This window comes from Solanum pennellii, chromosome 1 (assembly GCF_001406875.1).
Source record: "Solanum pennellii chromosome 1, SPENNV200".
NCBI lineage: Eukaryota > Viridiplantae > Streptophyta > Magnoliopsida > Solanales > Solanaceae > Solanum > Solanum pennellii.
In genome coordinates, this window is record NC_028637.1 from 77863790 (window position 1) to 77872771 (window position 8982).

The 8982-nt window shown below is 28.9% G+C and overlaps 2 pseudogenes; both read left to right on the plus strand.

Annotated features, from left to right (window-relative positions):
• The window catches only part of LOC107023502, a 2298-nt pseudogene extending 1179 nt beyond the window's left edge, over positions 1–1119 (plus strand).
• Positions 1120–1993: 874 nt separating this feature from the next.
• LOC107023511 lies at positions 1994–3024 on the plus strand (annotated as a pseudogene).
• The last annotated feature ends 5958 nt before the right edge of the window (positions 3025–8982 follow it).

Below are 8982 nucleotides of genomic sequence, written 5' to 3' on the forward strand. Positions count from 1 at the left end.
TATATATATATATATATATATATTACATATGATATTCCCTTGACTTATTTCCCCTTAATTAGTGAAAAAATTGATTTTCCAATATGATATTTTTTGTATATGCAGGCTGATAAGTCTAAAATAGTTTATGAAGCTGTGAACCGTGTCCGAAAGCTGGAGAATACTTTCAAAAAACTTGAAAGTCAAAAGTTAAAAAGGCTAGAAGAATATAACATAAGGTTGACGGGTTCACAAAAAGTTGGTAATAGCTGGGAGAATTATGTGGGTGATCAAGGATCAACCTGCAATTCTACAGCTATTACACCGACTAATCATGGTGCTAGTCCCCTTATTCCAACTGGTTTTTTTGACATGGAGTTCACCAAATGTGATACTAAATGTATATGGTGAAGATGCACATATTAGTGTGTGTTGTCCTAAGAAGCCAAGGCTATTTACCACCATTTGTTATGTTTTGGAGAAACATAAGATTGACATTGTGTCTGCTGAAATTTCATCTGATCAATTCAGAATCATGTTCATGATCCAAGCTCACGCACGACCTTTCATTTTTATCAAAATAATATATTGGTCATTTTGAACACTTTGAACTTGGGTTTTTAGTTAGCACACTCTTCGATTTATTTTACGTGTCTTTTTTGATTGATCAGAAAATTGAAGAATGACACGCGTTGAGAAATTCTTTTGAATTGGGTGTTTGAGAAACATATAGTTGTTTTTATTTTATAAGTTTCCAATCTAATTGAACATTTATCTTCACACGAAATGGAAGTAAAAAAAAATATATCTATCCTTTTTTTAAAAAAATGCCTCCTCCCACCTGTCTCATCCCGAGGTTGAATCTCTATTTGCTACCACATATAGTTTTGTCATAGATTATATTTAGACACTATTTAAATTGTTTTACCTAAATAGTCTTTCTACTATTACAAGATTCATGTACATATATACTGACAATATTACTATTGTTGTTATTATTGATTGCTTCTAAAAACATGTTTGATGTATATTTGGGCTAAAGATGGAAGTGGGGTTGCTCAATTCTCCGAAGCATTCACCGTGGAAGACATGTACAAGCAAGCTGCAAATGAGATAATGTTGATGACAACCCCCAGATGATCAATATCATATTTACTTTTGAAGTTCATTCAGTGGAGGATGAACGGTTGTCGCCGTATAGGCATGTTTACTTTTTAAGTTCATCTGGTTGAAGATGAATTGTTGTGGTCGTAAATCTTGTTTTATTTACTTTTATAGTTCATTCGATAGAGGACGAACGATTATGACCGTAAAGATTGTTTTCTTTTTCTTTTTCAAATATAAACTTGTAAAATAATTTTAAAATTACTTTTTTTTATTCTTTTTGGCAATTACATATGATAATCCTTTAAATTTCATATGTGATTGTGCGTGCGTGCGTGCGTGCGTGTGTGTGTGTGCGTGCGTGTGTGTGCTTGCGTGTGTGTGCGTGCGTGCGTGCGTGCGTGCGTGTATGTGTGTGTGTTGTGTGTGTGTGTGTGTGTAACACAACAACAAACACTATAGTTTTACGAGTGAGATTTTGAAATAGTAAGATGTAGGCAGATCTCTATTTGTGTGAGTAAGACAGACGACTTTTGACACAATTGGAATAAATTTATTTGGTAATATAAACATTTCCCTATTACTAATTTGCACATATCGACCTGTTAATTTCAAAATTGAATAACAAGATGTGTTTTGTTTACCCAAAAAAGAAAAAGAATAAAACAATACAGAATTCCTATTTTTTCGTATATATGTTCCCAAAAAAAAAAACTCTATATATATTTCTTTGTTTTTTTCCTTCTAGCATAAGAATATGAAATTCTCAACTTGTACTAATTCTATTCTAAATTTGTCAAAATCAGTTTTTTCACTAATTAAGGAAGTAAGTCAAGGAAATATATATTAGTGAAAAACCTGATTTTGCAATATGAAGTAGAAATTAAATTAATTTTATATTATTTTGTATATACGGGCTGATAAGTCTAAAATAGTTTATGAAGCAGTGAACCACATTCAAAAGTTGCAGAATACTTTTAATAAACTTGAAGGTCAAAAGCTAGAAAGGCTAGAAGAAAATAACATCATGTTGATGGGTTCACAAAAAGTTGGTAATAGGTGGGAGAAGTATGCGGGTGATCATGGATCAACCTGTAATTCTACAGCTATTACACAAGCTAATCATGGTTCTAGTCCCCTTATTCCAACAGGTTTTATTATATGGAGTTCACCAAATGTTGTACTAAATGTAGCTGGTGAAGATGCACATATTAGTGTGTGTTGTCTTAAGAAGCCAGGACTATTTACCACCATTTGTTATGTTTTGGAGAAACATAAAATTGACATTGTGTCTGCTCGAATTCATCTGATCAATTCAGAAGCATGTTCATGATCCAAGCTCATGTAAGTCCTTTCATTTTCGTCGAAATAATATATTGGCCATTTTGAACACTGTGAACTATGGTTTTTAGATAGCACAATCTTCGATTTATTTTACGTCTCTTTGTTTGATTGGTCAGAAAATTGAAGAATGACACGCGTTGAGAAATTCTTTTGAATTGGGTGTTTGAGAAACATGTCTTTTATAAGTTTCACATCTAATTGAACATTAATCTTCACAAGAAATGGAAGTAATAACATATATATATATATTTCTTTTCTTTTTTTAGAAATGCCTCCTCCCACCTAGTCTCACCCTGAGGTTGAAATTCTCAATCTGCTCCTACATATAGTTTAGTCATAGATTATGTTTAGAAATTATTTAAATTGTTTTACCTGAATAATCTTTCTATTTTTACAAGATCATATGGATAAACATATGAACATATATAGTGACTATATTATTGTTGTTTTTATTATGGCTTGCTTCTGAAAACATGTTTCATGTATATTCAGGCTAAAGGTGGAAGTGGGGTAGCTCAATGTTCCGAAAGATTCACCGTAGAAGACATGTACAAGCAAGCTGGAAATGAGATAATGTTGATGACAACCCCCAACTGATCAATATTATATTTACTTTTGAAGTTCTTTCAGTGGAGGATGAACGGTTATTGTTGTATAAGCTTTTTTTACTTTAGTAGTTCATCCAGTAGAAGATGAATTGTTGTGGTCGTAAAAGTTATTTTATTTACTTTTATAGTTTATTTGATAGAGGATGAACAGTTATGACCGTAAAGGCTATTTTATTTTTCTTTTACATTTTATCAATAAATGATGAACGTTTCTCCATGTCGAAGGAATGAAAACTATGAGATTTGGTCCCATCAAGTTTATTCCAATGATATTTGAAAATAGCAAAAGTCTTGATTTGACATATGTTAATGTGTTTGTTTTATGGCATGTTTGGTATGGATGAATATTTTTTTTAAAATATGTATATTTCCGTTTTAAAAATATTGTCTCTATGAAAATATATTCCTTACAATGAGAAAAATTGTTTCCATGTGGAAACATGAAAAAACAAATGGCATAAATTACATTAATGATTGTGAAGTCGTTCAATCGTAAGCAATGTCTTTACACCCCCCATAATTTTAAGACCCTATTTTTCGGTTATTAATAATACCCTAATCCTATATTACTATTCCTTTACAATAAATATTTAGGGTAGGAAGTACAGAATATTTACTGTAAAAAAATTATTTAACCAATGTGGTATAGTTAATTTACATTCTAATATTATTATTTTTTCTGTAATAAAACTAAGATTTATATCTATATTTTTTTTCATTGTTAAACTTGAAATTTACTCTTATACTAATTAGTTGTCCAATCCAAGAGATAAACGACATTAAATAAATTTAAATTATATTACTTTTACATTCTTCCAAAGTTCAAATTGAGATAATAAAATATTACTATGTTATCAAGGTATCAATTTCAAAATACAAGTTCTATTTTCTAAGTCTCAACTATCCTTTATAAGCAAATGAAAATTTATAACATTTTTGATATTTTTACCACATAGGAGTATTTTTATTTTACTTCTTCAAATTTAAATATGTCGAAATATAAAATATAAATCATATTTACAATTATGAATTTTCTTAAAATTTAAGATTTATTATTATAAAGTTTAATTTGACTTTAAACCCCTAATATTCTTCACCAGTGTTTGATTCTTGACTCCCACTTATTTTAACTCCTACCAAATCAAGAGGTTAAAAATATCATGTTACTTAATTTTTTTTTATAAAAAAAAAAACTCTCATATATTATATTCGTTCTCTATCACTGTCCGGAGTTTTTTTAAAAAAAAAGATAAAACAAAATTTTTCAAATTTTATAATTTCAAAATGTATTAGTTTATTTATTTCTTGTGTTCATCTTTATTTGTTATTATTTAACTTGACACATCTCTAAATAAATAATTATTAATATTAATATCTTACAGATTAATATTTAGTATTGGATATTTAAAAATGATAAATGAAGAATAGTATTTATTGTTACTAGTAAAACATAAAAAAATATATCTTCTTGATATATTGAAATGACAAGTAAAATGAGAATTTACTTTTATCAATTTTGGGTTCAACAATGGTTAAATATATATTATATAATAATAGTATTCTTGCAACTATATGTTTTTAAATATTTGTGACCGTCACATATAATAACATTTGTATAATAGTAAAAATAATATTATTCAACTTTTTTTCAAACAAATTAAAACAGATTTTCACATACGTGTTCCTTTGCTTTATAATTTTTTATTGAATATTCCAGATTGTTTCTAGAAATCCACGTTTAAATTAATCAAAAAAGTCTAATATTAAATATGCATTAAATAGGGTCCCACAGTTCACCATTCCAACGCCATATCTAATGTCAAACTCCTCGCCGACTAAGAAATGGTCGTTTTTATCAACTAAAAACTTATAAGAAAAATATTTAAAATATATATTTTTTATATTACTTCATATTTTAACAATATCCTTTTAAAAAAAATATATCGTCATTTAATATTAAGACTATTATGAGAAAAAAAGTCTAAAATGAACTTTTGAAGAGTTATTTATATATTAGATAAAATAAAATGGAATAAATATTATTGGAAAAAAAAAGAGACGCGTATAAATCACAAATTTTGAGGGATAAAATAGGAATAATAAAAGATAAACCGACGTCCTTGGTCCACGATTTTGTTGATCCTCTCGTTGGACCAAACCACAGCTCCATCGCATCGTCACGATTTCAAGAAAAACCCTAGGAGATACAAATCAAATCAATCGTTGATGGAGATCGCAACGGCGGTGCCGGCGTCGAACGATGGTGGCGGTGGTGGAACTTCTCTGGCGGAACGCTCCTCCGCCGATGCGATCAATTCGTCTTCATCGCCGTCTGCATCTTCTTCCTCAGGGTTGTCTACGGACCAGGTGACACGTAAAGATTTGAATTCTTTGGCCAGCAGGTTCGATGACGACGAAGAAGAAGAGGATGTTTGTCGGATCTGTCGGAACCCTGGTGAAGCCGATAATCCTCTCCGGTATCCTTGTGCTTGCAGTGGTAGTATTAAGTATGTTCACCAGGATTGTTTACTTCAATGGCTTAATCACAGTAACGCTCGCCAATGCGAGCAGATGTATGAGATGTTTGCTTCTTCTTTAACTGAAAATATATGGTACTTCCATAAATATAAGAACCAACCACAACCTTAAAATTGAGTAATTCTCACACAAAGAAAGCTTTTTGAAATGACATAGTGTACACCATAAGCTTGCAATAGACAAAATTAAGATAATGAATTCACAGTCATAGAAAGTGGAAACCTATTGCTTTCTTATTTAAAGTCACTGAAAAGGTGAAAACCCCATCAGAGGTATTCATGGCATGATTATAAATTTTCACATGTCTGTCCTCCCAAGAAAAAAGAAAATTACATTATGAATTTTTTAGTCTACATAAATTTGAGTGTAGGATTTAGTAAATTCTTTATTGTTTTTCAAATAGATTCATAAAGCGTCAACTTTTAAGACTAAATTAGTGATACCTTCATTTCTTTAGTAAGACACTCCCTAATTTATAAGGCAAATGAATCTAAAGGACATCGATTACATTATGAGGAAGATAACTAAGGATTCCAAGTATTAAACAATAACAATGATTTCTTCTCTTAGAAGACATCATAAACCATTCAACACTTGTAGAAAATAAGATATAATACGATATAAGAAATCTACAAGCTATCTAAGATGAAATTACTATCTATATTGTCAAATAATAGAAGAAAAAGAGAAATGAAATCCCAGACTATCTGAATATAAATAAATATGCTTTACAATTGAAATCATCAACAATCTCCAATTAATATCTATGCACGATTTCATGCGCTAACCTAAAACAAAAATTATCTAGATAAATTTGAGCATATCTCGATGTTTTGCTATTTAATAGCGAGAAATGTATTATTGTAACTCTTTGTTCTGCCTTGATGTAACGTGTATTTCAGAAAATGAATATTATTGGAATGGATGTGTTTATTAGTTTGTTGTCATTACATGCTTTAAGCATTTCTACATTTATAGTCTGCTAATGAATGAGTTATTGAAGTGTTTTCTTCAATTTCAGAGGGACTGAGAAACTTCCTCAATTTTTAAATTTAACTACTAGTAATGACAAGTTATGAATATATGTGTATACCATCCACATCTAATAAAGGTTCACATATTATACTTTTTTTAGTAACAAATGAATATTGAATGAATTAGAAAAAACTAACTTTTTTTTTAAGAATTCCAAAAGTACCACACAACTTTAAAAGATTGTCTCACCATTTTTTAACGCCACTCAACTAAAAAGATAATCCCTCTTTTCATTTAGGTCAAATCTGATGATAATTAAGGTAGGAACAAAAAATAACTGATAATTTAGAAGTGTTTGATAAATAATTAATGATTGTTCTATTAAGAAAAGTAACTGATAAAAAAAAAACTCTAAAAACATGACATTTCAAATGTGATTTGACTATTATTATTAATTTAAATTAAATAAACAAGAACACTACACTCCATTGTACAAATCATTTCTTAATGTCAATAAATGAAAAAAAAACAATTATAATAAAGACTAAATATTATAATATAAATCTATATATATAATAAATGAGAAACATAAATAACGTGATCTGTGAAACCTCTTTATGACTTTCATTCATATTTATTTTTCTTCTTTGACCATTTTTCATTCATTTAAATTTCTTACAAATCTTTATATTCAACCATTGATCAACTTCTCACCTCCCACTATAATAATATATTTTATTTATTAGATATAATATGCATTTAGATATTCTTTTAGCTTCAACCTTTATATTTGTATTTTTTTAAAACTTATTACATGAAATTAAAGTCAGGCACCATCTAAGTTCGTGCATACCCTTAGCTTGTCGCTGCGCTACAAATCTCTATCAATTTTAATGGTGTTCAAAATACTATTGCAACTTTTATATTTTCTGTCTTGTTTTTTCTTCAAATAATTTCTTAAATATTGAAATATTAAAGTTAAATAGAAAGTTGAACAATTATATACTAAATAAAATAAAAGACAATGAAAAGTTAAGTGCGGTGTGAATGTAATATCAATCAAGATTTTATCTTGAATCCCTAAAAGAAAACTAGGCATCACAAAATAAAATATACCTAAATAACTAAACTATAATCACACCTCTTTATAACAATCTTATTTGTTTCGACACTTTTTTCAATTTTGTAAGGATGGTTTTCATTTTATTTTTTTCCTACTTATTAAATTATTAAATTGTAAGCAACTAACATTATGAAACAAGTACATTTTAGAGGAAGGGAAAAATAGTTGTGATATCTTTAGTTTTTATACTCAATATTTTATACATTACCAAAATTTTCTCCTTTTCATATTTATTTTTTAAATTGAAGTCGAGTAAATTTTCTCATATTAGATCGAAAAGTTTTTAATGGGAGAGAAAAATGTTTTTTACAAATTCTTCCTACTAAAGAATTCTATATAGAATGTTAGAAGCATTCTGTAAAGATGATTTATTATTAACTTATAAATTAATGAGGAATTCAAAATTTATGACTCTATTATTCGATAATAATCTAAGTATATTATTTAAGATCGTGTATTATTATTGAAATGAAAGAAATTTGATGTCATTTGATTTTCCTATAATTTGCTTTTCGTATAGATGTGATTGATGGAACAAAAACAAATTATATTTTTCATCTTCTGTTTTTTTATGATTGTAAATCTCTGATGTAACTTGTGTACATTTCGATAATTTCACTAAATTTTATTATGCCTCAATAACAGTATCGATAACTTTATTTTTTAAACGTAATTTACACACATAAAAGTTTGTCTCCTCTATATCATGTTTTACAACTATTCAATATTTAAGTGTACATGCTTTGCTTTGATAACAATTGAGGTAATTGTACTCTTCAAGAAAAATTATTAGTGAGAATAAAATGGAAAATGCATTTTTTTCTTCAATAGTTTTGTCTCTACTCGTTTTTCTGATATTCAATCGCGCTACTTTTATAAATGAATTCTTTAATATAAACAAGACAACACTTAGTACGATGTGAATGTAATATCAATCAAGATCTTATCTTGAATCCCCTAAAAGAAAACTAGGAATCACAAAATAAAATATACCTAAATAACTAAACTATAATCACACCTCTTTATAACAATCTTATTTGTTTCGACACTTTTTTCAATTTAGTAAGGATGGTTTTTGTAACAACCTGTTTAGTAGGTTCGAGCAGTAAAATTATTTTGATAAAAACTGACAGGGTCGACGGACCACGCGACGGACCGTCATGGTCACGACGGCCCGTGATGGATTCCGTAGTCCCATACTTGTGTAATTTCTTCTGCTACTCTTCTCATGACCCTCGACGACAAGTAGGACGAATCGTCATAGGCACGACGGACCGTCGAGGGCCTTCGTTCCAAAACACTTCAACTCTG